Consider the following 15933-nt stretch of genomic DNA (forward strand, 5'->3'; position numbering starts at 1 on the left):
GTATCTATCCATCCTATGAATATTCATGAGAAGACATAAAACGTATCTGCACTTTGGCTCTATAGCATAGTGGACACACACACACGCACATACATCCCCCCCCCCCCCCCCCCCCCCCCCCCCCCCCACACACACACATCCCCCCTCACAAACACACACACACACACACACACACACACACACACACACACACACACACACACACACACACGCACACACTCACATACATACACACACAAACACGCACACATTGAGTATTCAGAATAAATCCCTTGTGAGTATTTCATTGTTCTCTCTGCCTGGCAGAAAACAAAATCAATGACCTAGTTTTGTTTTCCAGTGACTAAACAAAACAATCATTGATCAATTTTTAATGCCATTACTCTCAAAATGTCAGAGGTATAAACATCTCTTTATCTCCATGTCTATAAGTCCATCCGCCAATACTTAACTGTGTGTTGTGAAAAGCCCCGACCTATACCGGCTGCAGTAAATGAACCCCGTTGTCAATGAAGGCATGAGAACAGAGAGAATATACTCCTCTACCTTTGCTGCATAATGGATAAAAATTCAGAGCCAGGTCCGACTGATGTGCTGATAACTAGGTGATCACAGCCTCCGTTATATAACCACGCCACGCCCAGTTCAGCAGTTATTTTGTTTGCACCAGAAAATCGTTAGGAGAGAAAAGTAGGAAGGAGAGGAAAGCATTGCGCCGGGGAGGCCCAAGAGAATTTTTAGAATAAACTATTTACTAAACAATGGAGAGAAGTTGTTTGTCTTTTTCACTTAAACTCAGCATAACAACCCCCCCCTAACCCCCCATCAACTATGCACAGGGTAAATATACGCTGCATTATTAGCATCTCTCGTTCTCTTGTTGCGGATAGTATCAGGGCAACTTAACCCCCTTCTATCCATAATCAGCATCTCTCTTTACAAAGTATCCTGTCACACACAAGGTCTAAGTCCAGGGTAAAAGCAGGATGAGTGCGTTGGCACTCCAACCCAACGGCTTTTACCTGGCGAGATGAATAAATGTGTGGTGGTGTAAGCACCGCCTTGACTCAAGATGCACAAATCGAATAAAAAAAATACTGAAACATACTCCCCCCCGCCCACACCCCCAACCTAAGCTGACATCTAATAAATCTGCCGTTGTCGACAGCGCTGTGCGTGGCACAAACGTGGATCAGGCACCAACGTGGCGTCTGATCATTCTTTCTTGAGTTGATGTCAAGGTTACAAGTCATGTCGAAGCTGTGTTAGACAGGGCTTTACATGTTGCGTGTACACACACCTTTGTGTGTGACTTATTTGAACTACTTTCATTCCCCTCCTGTCCTTTAGATTGTAAAAGATCATGGCTGTGCATGAGCCGTGACATAATAACATGTAATAAGAACATCATATTATGCCCAATGTTTGGACTGTAGTGATGAGAGAAATGTCATTATAGATCCTAGTTCATATGTCATATAGTTGTAGCAGGTTCCATAGCATTTGTTTGCATAGCAGATGGAATAAAACGACAGTCCACAACCAAAAATAAAACATCAGTAGGCCAGCAACGTTCACTCTTTATGTCAATGTGATCTTGAACACACCCCAAACAGGCCTTGATCTTAACTCACAAGTTAATTTATACAGCACCCTTCAAACCGATAGCCAAACATAGTGCTGAACCTAGCCAAGAATCCCAGTTTAAACACATTTAAAGAACAATCAATAAAGTCAATGATGGGCAATGATCCCCAAAATGAACTATATTCCAGTCACATGCTCTTGGTGTTGATGACTTGGTATGTTTTGCTGTTTAACGTAGCTTTTTTAAAGGTCCCATGGCATGCTACTTTATGAATGCTTTAATATAGATATTAGTAGGCCCCAAACACAGTTTTTGAAGACGTTCCCGAAATTCAGCCATGGTGCAGATTTATAGCCACTACGAGCCAGTCGCACATTGAGCTTACCCCAAATGCGCCGTTTCGGTGTCTGTAGCTTTAATGCAAATGAGGAGGAGTGAGGCGGGTCAAGGAGGAGGATAAGGGTGTGGCCCTGAGCAGCTTGCAGCCACGGTGCCAAGCGCTCTGTGTCTTCTATTAATATTCTAGAACACACAGGAGTCCTGGAGCACTATATCTAAATAATATCATATTATACATAGATATCCATGTCATGCAATACATATTATCATGGCCAAGCTGTGTGCGCCTCCAGACGATATTATGAATCACCAACGACTTTGTCGGGTTCTCCAACGTCTCTGGTTCTTCCTCTTCCACATCAATTTGAAGTAGACTGAACCGCTCGCTGCCTGCTGCCCGCTGCCCGCTGCCCGCGGTGGTGCCTCGCGGCAACCGGCGGTAGGCAGCATGTCGCAGTTCATACTTCAGGGAGTCAAAGCCAAAGTTCCTTTCCCCCAATTCCTTCTCAACCATGGCTGAGATAACCCCAACTACAGTCTCGTTGTGGAAATACAAGAGACTTCAAAGAACCGACGTGTTATGCGCCATAACATCAACAGCAAACACTGTGTGTAATCTCACACACACACACACACACATGTGGCGCTCGCACGGTCGTGTCTCATTGGTGGGCCAAATCTCTGGGCGGGCCAGGCAGAGAAAGGGGAGGAGCTTAGATCCTTTAATACGACATATGGGACCACAGTCAAAATCAGCGCGCTTGAGCCTCCATTTTTTCAAAGGCAAGCAGAACACCTATTGCTCGTTTTACACAGAATGCAAGTTTTAGCCACTGGGGGACCATAGGCAGGCTAGGGGAACTCATATTTATGTTAGAAAACCTCATAAAGTGAGATTTTCATGCCATGGGACCTTTCAACAATTAGAAAGCTGATAACCTCAGTGAGAAAGATGTCCTTAGCACCACAGCGCATCGACGCAAAACAACTGAAATATAACATAATAACAGTTGTCAGAAGCACCATTTGTTTTTTGTAGTTTTAAACACGCATTTCATCTCCTAGAAATTGTACTGAAACGTCCTTCACCAACAAATTTCCACTAAAACCCCTGACAATGAGTCATTGGTCTCTTCAGTTCACAAGGGAAGCTCGGCTTCTAGTCTACTTCATTGTTTTTATAAAGCTCCTGGCCACCCCTGCTTTGTGTTGACGGAGGGCGAACAGGATCACACAGAAACAGACCAAACTTTTGCTTTGCTGTTTGGCTGGCAATCTGAGATTGCTCAGAAGAGCACTTTTTCACAGAAAACAACCATCACAGAAACCAGATCCGACTGTATGAATAAAATCTTTTGAATACGGCAAATATGAAATACATTTATATATTCAAGGATTTTTTTGGTATCTCTCTTTGTGCTCTTTGCATTTCTGTGAAAAGGCAAAAAAAGTAATAGAAAAATCACTTCTTGCTGTGAGGTTGAAAAGATGTTTGAAGATGCTCCCTGAGCCGTTTATTTGGATAATCACCACCTCATCACACTGGCACGACACGTGCCCGGGATAAAACGTCCAAACGCTTTACCCCCCTGTGACCCCCTGTGGCTCAACCCAAGCTTTGCATTGGGGCGGCCATGATGATTATGGCGACAGTAATGAAAGCCATCTCTATTAATAGCCAACTGCCATGGCAGAAATTAAGATCTGCAGACAGCAGAGAAATGGAGTGAGTGAAATCTAATGAGGCAAAAAATAGATCACTCATTTTCACTGAAATAAAAAAATAGGCTTGTGGAATTAAATAAAGGATGTCAGATAGAAGAAAAAGAAAATCTATCAAATACAAAACGAAAACACATATTAGATTAGATATGATTGGTTGATGAGGTTTTGAACTCAAAGCCATCCCTGGATGTTAATGCAGGTATAAAGCATGAAGCATTCCAGATATATGACAAATATTTGGGTTACGATTTGGATGGCTGTAGGTATCAATTTGAAAAAGTGACATTTCATAGATGGGGTGATTCAACAGCACACTATTTTATTCATTATTATTTAATCTGTTTTAGAAGTTTGTATCTGACTTTGCAGCACTCCGACCACTTCTGACTTTAAACTCCACCAGTTCAGCTCCCTCACTTGCATTCAGGTTTGTGGTAGCAGCCTAGCGTTGGTCCATCAAGCTTCCCATTCCGCCCTTGGATTCTCGTCAATACCAATCCAGCCAATCATAGCTAAAGTGCCACCCTCTTTGGGATGGCCCAAATTGATGGGCTCTTCCTCTACGCTCGTCTTGTATAACAAAAGTGTCACAAGACAGAATGGAAATCGGGGCTAATGTCAAAGTGACCTTATTATTTTTGTGGCTTCATAGTGGTTGAAGTTGACTTTGCCAACTTCTTTTCCCGTAACTATTCAAAGGAAACCCTAACTCTCAATGGTGAAAACAAACACTGATAACGACTCAAGCAGAAAGGATGCTTTCCCTCAAAATCAGCCACAGCCCGAGTCTTAAGCGCCAACGTTTTTTTGCTGAGATATTGAAGTCTATGTTGGAGAGAAGCCAACACGACCCCAGGACAGGCGGCAGGACACATCATTTAGAGGCGCTGGTTATAAACCACGCTAGCTGATTAATTCCAATCCCCAGTACTGCACCTCGATAACGTCCTGAAGAATTTGGCCATTTGTGAATTATTCAGCATGTAATTACAGAGTGTAGAAAGCTCACCATATGCTTTAGCCCCAAACTTTTGAGCCAAAGTCACCCCCTTTCAGTTTAACGTAATAACACATAAGCATGATGGGCTTTTAATTGAGCTCATTTCTCAGTTTGATTATCTGAAGCCTGGTCAGACGGCTCCTGTTTCTGATTAAAGGTTAAACACACTCACTAGAAAACTGCTGCCAAGATCATTCTGCCTTCAAGGGCATCTGATCAGGAAAGCATTAATTTAAAAAAGAACGATTACAACCCTATGATGCGTTACATATAGATACATTTTATCGTAGTTTTCTATTTTTGGGATACAGGGATACAAATAAAAGTAATTAGTACGCTACACGTGAACGTCCTAAGATAGCACAATTTGATTGGTTTGCTATCTTGGGCTATTGGGCAATATCCCATGATTGAGATCACAAACTCGGGATATTGCGTGACAGTCGTCTCGTCACGCAAATCAAAACAAATAAACCGCTAATAAAAAAACAACAAATCCAGGCAAAAAAAGTGATCTTGTTTATTTTTGGATTGTTCACGTGTAGTATACTAGAACAATTACATACAATAATTGTGAAATATGACAGGATCTCATCAAGTCTTTCTTGATTTGTGAGGATTCATAATTATAACAGTATACAGGCCTATACAGGCATGTTATAACTAAAATGTATTATTATTGGTAAATGGTACATTAACAGCATTTACAAAGAGCCTTTTTGAGTGGCCACTCAAAATACTTAACAATTATTGCTTCATCTTTCTATTCATTCACACATTCATATATCAACGGTGTATGAAGCAGGGATGGTTAGATTTCTTGCTCATGGACACATCAAAACTTGTCTAGGGTGAACCCCATTAAAATGTAACCCCATAATTTCTAAGTACTTCTCAGCCTCATTTGAGCTATTTGAGCTTTATTTTTTCTTGTTCAATTGGCATCCATCTTGGTTTTGTACTAGCGAGCTGGGTGGTGGAACTGAACATTGTCTCACATTTGCAGTGGAACATGATTTCTATATACTTCAAAGCTTCAATTGAGCTATTAGAGCTTAATGCTCATGATGTGTGTGTATGTGTGTGTGTGTATGACTCACCAAGTGTGTGTTTGTGTCTGTGAGTGTGTGTGTGTGTTTGTGTTTGTGTGAGTGTGCGTGAGAAAGAGTGCATGTTTCTGTTTGCGTGTCTGCATGAATGTGTCTCTTTCCGTTTCAGTGTGTTTGATAAAACGTGTAGATGAGAATTAATCGATGGTGAGTCATCCAGTGCAGACCAGATAGATGATTTCCAAACACATTCATCACCAAACAGATTTATCTATCTTTTGAGCCAAGGGACTCCACCGTGTCCATAGTAACGTTACGCTGTTTGTATTCAACAGCCGTTGACTACAAACAGCTGTTATTATTGTTAATCATTAATGTTGATTAATTTATCAAAAACATTTTTAAATTTACATTTACATTTACATTTAGGGCATTTAGCAGAAGCTTTTATCCAAAGCGACTTACAATAAGTACATTTGTCATAAGAAGTGCATCAATATATCGCTGTCGATACAGAAAGGATGTTCATAGAACCAAGTGCAAGTACCACAATCGCTAGGCTAATCAATTCCCTGTGTTACAGCCATGATAGCAGCTACTGCAGTTGCTACACAGTTAAGTACTATAATACAATACAATGCAATACAATACAATACAATACAATACAATACAATACAATACAATACAGTGTACAATGGTGGCCAGAAGGGGGGGGTTGGCTATGCAGTGTCGAGGTGGACTCTGAACAGGTGAGTCTTGAGTCTTTTTCGGAAGATAGTGAGCGACTCTGCGGTCCTGAGAGCGGCAGGGAGCTCGTTCCACCACTGGGGTCCCAAAACCGAGAAAAGTTGTGGCTTTGCTGAACGGCCTTTGCTAGCTCTTAGCGATGGCGGTTCCAGACGTCCAGCTGAGGTAGTTGAGCGGAGGGATCGAGCTGGGGTGTGTGGCTTTAGCAATACTTGGAGGTAGGCAGGGGCATTTCCATCAACTGCCTTGTATGCCAGTACCATCGTCTTAAATTTGATGCGAGCTACTACAGGGAGCCAGTAAGAAGAGGGGGGTCACATGGGAGAACTTCGGTAAGTTGAACACGAGGCGCGCTGCCGCATTCTGGATGCGCTGCAAAGGTTTAATCGCAGAGTCAGGAAGTCCAGCCAGGAGTGAGTTGCAGTCGTCGAGGCGGGAGATGACGAGTGATTGGACTAGAAGCTGAGCTGCTTCCCTTGTGAGGAAGGGCCGGATTCTGCGGATGTTGTAAAGTGCAAATCTGCAGGATTGGGCGACCGCAGTGATGTTTGCAGTGCAGGATAACTGATTGTCCAATACCACACAGAGGTTTCTTGCAGTTGGAGAGGGAGATACAGTGATGTTCTCGACGGTGACCAGTAACTAGGGGCGGACTGGGGGAAAAAAGTGGCCCGGGAGTTTCTGTCAGACCGGCCCACTCAATACACGGCGCGCGGCCCACTAAGTACACGCCGCGTTGCCCACTCAATGGATCGCGCGTATTGAACAGTCAGTGGCCTTCTGGGAAAAATACCCATACACTTAACATTATTTTGGATGATTACAAAGAAATTACATATGTATGTTTGTTTTTTAATAACATTTGGATCCACCAATTTGCCTGGATGGACACATGGAATAAAATGATTATTGGCTATTGTAACACTCCAAGGTAGGTATAGTTTGCTAGATGAATATGCTTAACTCTTGGCTAGTATCATATGGTTATACAAGTATAACTACAAAGCCTTAAGGAATGAATGTCAGCAGAGAAAGACCACGCAATAAAGAAACTGGAATCAGAGGGTAGAATTAGTATGAACACTGTATTAGAAATGAAGCGAACAGAACACACGATGGGGTGTGAACATCAGTGGTATCAGTAGTGTTGCATGCTGGGTGTGTGATTGTTTGTGTGTGTAGGGGTGCTGAAGGTGCATAACAAAACAGTAAGTTACATAACGACGTTCCCGAAATTCAGCCGTGGTGCAGAGTTACAGCCACTCCGAGCCAGTCGCACATTGAGCTTCCCCCAAATGCGCTGTTTTGGTGTCTGTAGCTATAATGCAAATGAGGAGGAGCGAGGCGGGTCAAGGAGGAGGGTGGGGGTGTGGCCCTGAGCAGCTTGCAGCCACGGTACCATTCGCTCTGTTTACAGTGGATGTATCGCAATGGCGAGGCACACACAGCCTTTAGCCGTGTTCTGTAAATATTCTAGAACACACGGGAGTCCTGGAGCTCTATATCAAAATATTATCATATAGCCTACATAGATATCTATATCATATAATATATATTATAACGGCCAAAAGATGTGTGAGCCGATATTATGAATCTCAAACGACCGCGTTGGGTTCTCCGACGTTCCTGGTTCTTCAACGTCCTCATCAATGTGAAGTAGACTGAACCGCGACAAGGAGGAGAAAGGGATCGTTGCCGGGCAGCGCTTAGGCACCTCCGCCTCCGGCGGTGGTCCCTCAGCGGGTCTCAAGCTGGAGACATTCGCCGCTAACAATCCCTTTCTCCTCATGGGTTGAGCGCATGCGTAGAACTGGGTGCCGCGTTGCGTGTATGTATGCAAATCCAAATTCTCTACCTCAATCCGCACAGCTGAGAACACTTCGGCTGTGTAAGAACCAATTTAGAGGTGTTTATTAATAAGGTGGAGATCTTTTCTTACTTTGGACTTCCGAAGTCTGTAAAACACATATTAGAAGACACTTAAAAAAAAATCGAAAAATAGTCACCATGAGTGTGAAGACCGATTGCGAGTAGCAGTATAAAACTCAGTCAGTGCGATTGGATAGGTATAGCTCTTGCGATGCGATGATGGGCGTGGGCCGGTACATATTACTATTTCAAAATTACGCTTGTGTCGCTGTGTTAACCATTGTAGGGCTGATGCGATGATGGGCGTGGGCCGGTACATAACAGTATTTTGGGCCATCGGCCCACCGGGGATGTCCCCGGTATTCCCGATTGCCAGTCCGGCCCTGCCAGTAAGCCCATGTGTGGGCAATCTTTCCCACCGGGGATGTCCCCGGTATTCCCGATGGCCAGTCCGCCCCTGCCAGTAAGTCCATGTGTGGGCAATCTTTCCCTGGGATTAGGAGGAGCTCGGTTTTGTTGAGCTCAAGCCTCAGGTGATGGGCAGTTGTCCAGGTGCTGACGTCCGCCAGACATTCCGATATGCGTGTTGCAATCAGGGTTTTATCAGATGAGGGGAAAGAGAGAAATAGCTGAGTGTCGTCAGCATAGCAGTGATAGGAAAAGCTGTGTGAAGCAATTACCAAGCCCAGAGACCTGGTATAGAGGGAGAACAGAAGAGGCCCCTGTACAGAGCCTTGAGGGACACCAATTTCAAGCGTGCAAGGTTTGGACAAGGAGCCATTCCATGTCACTTGATAGGTGCGGTTCGTCAGGTAGGATGTGAACCAGGAAAGAGCAGATTCAGCGATGCCAAGTTCGGCAAGAAGGATCTGGTGGTTCACTGGTCAAATGCTGCGGACAGGTCGAGGAGAATGAGAACCGATGAGAGGGACGAGGCTCTGGCAGCACGGAGGGACTCAGTCATCGCGAGGAGAGCCATCTCGGTGGAGTGTGCCTTCTTGAAACTTGACTGGTGAGGGTCAAGGAGGTTGTTAGATGAGAGATAGGAGGACAGTTGGTTAGCAACGGCACCTTCCAGTGTTTTAGACAGGAATGAAAGAAGAGATACCGGTCTGTAGTTCTGGATGTCGGTGGTATTAACAGTTGTTCTTTTGAGGAGAGGCTTTATTCTGGCAGTCTTGAAAGACGCTGGAACAATGCCTGAAGTGAGGGTGGAGTTGATAATTGAGGTGAGAAATGGTGGGATCTCGCTTGAGACATCCTGGAGGAGAGAGGAGGGGATAGCGTCAAGAGGGCAGGTGGTGGCATGGTTAGATGTTATTATTCTGTTTACCTCGTCAGAGGTGAGAGGGCTAAATTGGGTAAAAGAAAGAAGGAAAGATAGTGAGATAGATCATTAGGACAGTCTGATCTCTTCCATTTCCTCTCAGCTGCTCGCAACTTTCTTCTACAAGTCCGCAGAGGATGGGACAGCCAAGGCGGGGGCGGTGAAGATTGCGCTGGTCTGGAGTGGAAGGGGCAGAGGGAATCCAAGGAGGAGGAGAGGGAGGATAGCAGAGTGTCTGAAGATTCATCTGTAAATAGTTGAGAGAATCGTTCGATAGAAGGAAGTGAAGACAGAACAGTAGAGGGAGAGAGGGATTTGAGGTTACGGCGAGTGGTGACAATGTGGGAACTAGAGAGGAAGGAGGGAGAGGATTTCAAGGGGAGAGAAAAATCAACAAAGTGATGGTCAGACACAGGGAGCGGGGTAACGGAGAGAGCAGAGGTGCCGCAGGACCTGGTTAATATTAGGTCAAGCTGGTTCCCGGCCCTGTGTGTGGGAGGAGAAGGGGTAAGTGTTAGGTCAAAGGTGGCGAAAAAGTTGGTTAGTTCAGGTGAGTGCAACTTCTCTGGCAGGATGTTGAAGTCGCCGAGGATAACGAGTGGGGTGCCATCCTCAGGAAAGCAGCTGAGGAGGGCATCCATCTCGTCGTAGAAGTCACGGAGGGGACCAGGAGGACGGTAGATCAATGGAGAGCTTGATAGGAATGGTGACCGTGACAGCGTGGAGTTCAAACGCAGATCTGGCCAAGTGTTCTAGTGGAAGGACCTGGTAGGACCACATGGGCGAGATGAGGTGTCCGGTCCCCCCTCCTCGCCCGGATGGTCTAGGGGTGTGCGAGAATGAGTAGACGGTGGAGAGGGAAGCAGGAGTAGCAGAGTTCTCTGGAGGGATCCAGGTCTCTGTCAGGGCCAGGAAAAATGACCAATTGAGTTCCGAGTGCAGGATCACTCTGCCAATCTGCCACAGTTTCATCAATTAGTGTTTTAGAATGAACAACCCAGCACACTTATTTAAGTTGTATGTCCGTGGAGTTCAAACGCAGATCTGGCCAAGTGTTCTAGTGGAAGGACCTGGTAGGACCACATGGGCGAGATGAGGAGTCCGGTCCCCCCTCCTCGCCCAGATGGTCTAGGAGTGTGCGAGAATGAGTAGACGGTGGAGAGGGAAGCAGGAGTAGCAGAGTTCTCTGGAGTGATCCAGGTCTCTGTCAGGGCCAGGAAAAATGACCAATAGAGTTCAGAGTGCAGGATCACTCTGCCAATCTGCCACAGTTTCATCAATTAGTGTTTTAGAATGAACAACCCAGCACACTTATTTAAGTTGTAAGAATTAACCGTCTCCCTCTAAATTTTATAATTATATTAATTATAATTAAAGATTATTTCGCCTTTTAATATCTTATTTAAAAAAAGTAGATCCTATCGAAGAGAACCAATGAACATCAGTAGAAACCAGTACAGGTTGTACCAGTAAAAACGGGATTCAAAAGATGTGCATAATTGCCCAATTAACATGAGGTCAATTGAAGTTTAACTTCGTCCCAACCCGTTTGCAGCGGTGAAAGTTTACACCCTGATGCAAGCTGCCTGTGATCCTTAATGTTGTCCATTGGTTGAGTTCGTTAGGAGGTTAAACACTTGGTCATTCACATTCCAAGCAGTCATCTTGGCACTTATTAAGCATTATTATTATTTATTGTTATTATTATTATTATTATTATTATTTCAGATGCAGACATCACATCAGCCATCAACCCTTGTCTGTGTCCCTGTAACTTTTGAGTGACAGAGTACGAGAGAACACTGGGGGAGGGGGTAAGACAAACGAACAACCAAGCCAAGATGAACGTGTGATAGAGAAGACATTGCTGAAGTGCATTTCTCAAGTGGAACAAAACAGAGTACAGGGAGTGATTGCAGGAGAAGTATAGTTCCGGAAAATAGGACCCAAGCTATTTCTCCAAGGGGAGGAGATGTCAGCTTGTTTAGAGAGATAAGAAGAGGCTTAGATATCCTGATTTAAGGACTGGATAATCCTTCAGAGCAAAGCCAGGAGATGGAAAAAAAAAAGCTCTTATTTTTTCTTTTGAAAGCAACGTCCGCCTGACTTCATAGTGAGGGAATACACATGGTTCTGGATGATCCCGTGGCACTTCTCGGCCCTGGACATAAAGCACTATTTGTGGTTTTTCTTCTCCATTATTACAGATAGAAGAAGATCTTGCTTTTGCACTTTCACATATGAGATTGGTGACATCCGCTGATACAATGGCCGATATTAACCTTTTATTGATATCCAGATATTGACAGCCATATTAATTAATATTAAAGGGGCAAAAGGTCATTTAAGAGTTAGGCAGAAGAAAGAAAGATTTTGTATTTAAACAGCCCAAAAATATATTGAATTGTGTTTAATTTCACTGACATGTGATTTAATCCCCAAACCAATCACAAAAGAGATGCCCTGATTGGTCAAAAATTAGTCGCTATTGGTTTAAAATCTAAAAAGGCTCATAAGGCATGCACACTCAACTCAAAACAGATAGTATCAGATATTGCATTTCACTCATCTCACTAACATGTGATGAATGGCTGTGCCATTTTCAACAAATACACTCAAATAATAGTTCTTAAATCTTACCTAACCCGCCTTTAGTTGATCTGTGATCCACCATGGATAGCCATGACCTCTGACTGTATCCATATTGCAGGCCATTTAGAAGTATGTCCATAAAACATTAAACAGGGTACAAACAGAAAAGCAGCTGATAAATAAAACATATTCTCAAAGTAAACTAACACAGTGACTAAGATCAACCATGATCTTAAAGTTCTGGGAGATACAGCTTACGAAACATTTTTCCAGAGAGGAAAAACAGCAACCGTATTAACTGTATAAATTAAGTCTCTAATTTATGAGTTAGTATTAAACTTTACATGATATATAAGGAAAAGTTTTGCAAGATATAGGTTTGTTTAAAACATAAAACACTTTGATGTATATCCTTGTACACCATCATTTACAACATTGTACAGTGTAGATATGTTAAATCTAAATCTAACCCTACCCTAACCCTAACCAAAGTAAGAACTGCTATTAGGCTAGTACTTGAGAGAACCTTATGCTAACAATGTGCTAATCTATTAATTAAATATCACAAATTGGTCCAAGGGCTACTCAGCTTTGTGAACTTCTTGACAATAACACATAGGGCAAGCGGTCAGTCTGACAATGGAGATGGCTACATGTTACTTAGTTTGTGTGATAAATCAAATCTCTTGTGATTAGAAATGGCTAAATAAAACATAACTTTTTAAAGAATGTTGACCTTGTGAAGTAGTCCAATCAAAATTACTTTTGCATTTTTGATTGTATTAAAGGAGCATTTCACCGGTGGAGGCATGAATCATCCTCCTCATCCTCCTCATCCGCTTATTCGGGGTCGGGTCGCGGGGGGAGCAGCTCAAGCAGGGGGCCCCAGACTTCCCTTTCCCGGGCCACATTGACCAGCTCTGACGGGGGGATCCCGAGGCGTTCCCAGGCCAGTGTTGAGATATAATCTCTCCACCTAGTCCTGGGTCTTCCCCGAGGTCTCCTCCCCACTGGACGTGCCTGAAACACCTCCCAAGGAAGGCGCCCAGTGGGCATCCTTACCAGATGCCCGAACCACCTCAGCTGACTCCTTTCTAAGTAAAGGAGCAGCGGCTCTAATCCGAGTTCCTCACGGATGGCTGAGCTTCTCACCCTATCCCTAAGGGAGACGCCAGACACCCTTCTGAGAAAACTCATCTCGGCCGCTTGTACCCGCGATCTCGTCCTTTCGGTCATCACCCAGCCCTCATGACCATAGGTGAGGATAGGAACGAAGATCGACCGGTAGATCGAGAGCTTTGCCTTGCGGCTCAGCTCTCTTTTCGTTACAACGGTGCGGTAAAGCGAACGCAATACCGCCCCCGCTGCTCCGATTCTCCGGCCAATCTCACGCTCCATAGTACCCTCACTCGCGAACAAGACCCCGAGGTACTTGAACTCCTTCACTTGGGCTAAGGACTCATTTCCTACCCGGAGTAAGCAATCCACCGGTTTCCTGCTAAGAGTCATGGCCTCAGATTTAGCGGTGCTGATCCTCATCCCAGCCGCTTCACACTCGGCCGCCAGCCGATCCAGTGAGTGCTGAAGGTCACAGGCCGATGATCCAATGAGGACCACATCATCTGCAAAAAGCAGTGACGAGATCCTCAGACCACCGAACTGCAACCCCTCCCCACCACGACTACGCCTCGATATCCTGTCCATGTATATCACAAACAGGATTGGTGACAAGGCGCAGCCCTGGCGGAGACCAGCACCCACTGAGAACGAAACTGACTGGCTGCCGAGAACACGAACACAGCTCTCGCTTTGGGAGTACAAAGATTGGATGGCCCTGAGGATAGACCCCCTTACCCCATACTCTCGCAGCACCTCCCACAGTTTCTCCCGGGGGACCCGGTCATACGCCTTCTCCAGATCCACAAAACACATGTAGACCGGATGGCATACTCCCAGGCCCCCTCCAGGATCCTTGCGAGAGTGAAGAGCTGGTCCGTAGTTCCACGTCCGGGGCGAAAACCGTATTGTTCCTCTTCAATCTGAGGTTCGACGATCGGCCGAACCCTCCTTTCCAGCACCTTGGAGTAGACTTTTCCAGGGAGGCTGAGAAGTGTGATACCCCGGTAATTGGCACACACTCTCTGGTCCCCCTTTTTGAACAGGGGAACCACCACCCCGGTTTGCCACTCCTTTGGCACTGTACCCGACTCCCACGCGATGTTGAATAGGCGTGTCAACCATGACAGCCCCTCAACACCCAGAGCCTTTAGCATTTCTGGCTGGATCTCATCAATCCCTGGGGCTTTGCCACTGCGGAGATGTTTGACTACCTCAGTGACCTCCACCAGGGAAATTGACGACGAAACACCATCAACCTCGAGCTCTGCCTCCAACATAGAGGGCGTGTTATTCGGATTCAGGAGTTCCTCAAAGTGTTCCTTCCAACGTCCGACGACCTCCTCAGTTGAGGTCAACAGAGTCCCATCCTTACTGTACACAGCTTGGATGGTTCCCCGTTTCCCCCTCCTGAGGTGCCGGATAGTCTTCCAGAAACACTTTGGTGCCGACCGAAAGTCCTTCTCCATGGCCTCTCCGAACTTCTCCCACACCCGCTGCTTAGCCTCCGACAAAGCAGCCGCTGCAGCCCCTCGAGCCTGTCGGTACCCTGCAACCGAGTCAGGAGTCCTCCAGGATAACCTATCCCGGAAGGCCTCCTTCTTCAGTCGGACGGCTTCCCTGACCACCGGTGTCCACCACGGTGTCCGAGGGTTACCGCCCCTTGAGGAGCCTAAGACCCTGAGGCCACAGCTAGCCACCGCAGCTTCAGCACTGGAGGCTTTGAACACCGCCCACTCCGGCTCAATTCCCCCAACCTCCACAGGAATGCCAGAAAAGCTCCGCCGGAGGTGTGAGTTGAAGATACCTAGGACGGGGGCCTCCTCCAGACGTTCCCAGTTCACCCGCACTACTCGTTTGGGCTTACCAGGTCTATCCGGAAATTTCCCCCATTCCCTGATCCAACTCACAACCAGATGGTGGTCGGTTGACAGTTCCGCCCCTCTCTTTACCCGAGTGTCCAAAACATGCGGCCTCAGATCAGATGACACGATCACGAAATCGATCATCGATCTTCGGCCTAGGGTACTCTGGTACCAGGTACACTTTTAGGGTTTAGATCAGGGAGGCCGTTCCTCCGCACCACGCCTCTCCAGGTGTCTCCATCGTTGCCCACGTTGGCGTTGAAGTCTCCCAGCAGAACTACGGAGTCCCCTACTGGAGCCCCATACAGGACTCCATTCAGGGTCTCCAAGAAGGCCGAGTACTCTGAGCTGCTGTTTGGTGCATACGCACAAACAACAGTCAGAGTTTTCCCCCCTACAACCCTTAGGCGCAGGGAGGCGACCCTCTCGTCTGCCGGGGTAAACTCCAACACCGCGGCGCTCAGCCGGGGATTTATGAGTATCCCCACACCCGCCCGGCGCCTCACGCCCTCGGCAACTCCGGAGAAGAATAGAGTCCAACCCTTATCCAGGAGTACGGTACCAGAGCTGAGACTGTGCGTGGAGGTAAGCCCCACCAGATCTAACTGATAGCGCTCCACCTCCCTCACAAGCTCCGGTTCCTTTCCCCACAGTGAGGTGACGTTCCACGTCCCCAGAGCCAGCTTCTGCCGCCCGGGTCTGGTCCGTCGAGACCC

General features: G+C 46.0%; 1 protein-coding gene across 4 annotated transcripts in view; it reads left to right on the forward strand.

The window, feature by feature from the left end:
* Nucleotides 1-15933, forward strand: part of tfpia (tissue factor pathway inhibitor a) — a 51573-nt gene that overhangs the window by 21997 nt on the left and 13643 nt on the right. The gene's annotated exons all lie outside the window — the stretch shown is intronic.

Source organism: Gadus morhua, chromosome 20 (assembly GCF_902167405.1).
Source record: "Gadus morhua chromosome 20, gadMor3.0, whole genome shotgun sequence".
NCBI lineage: Eukaryota > Metazoa > Chordata > Actinopteri > Gadiformes > Gadidae > Gadus > Gadus morhua.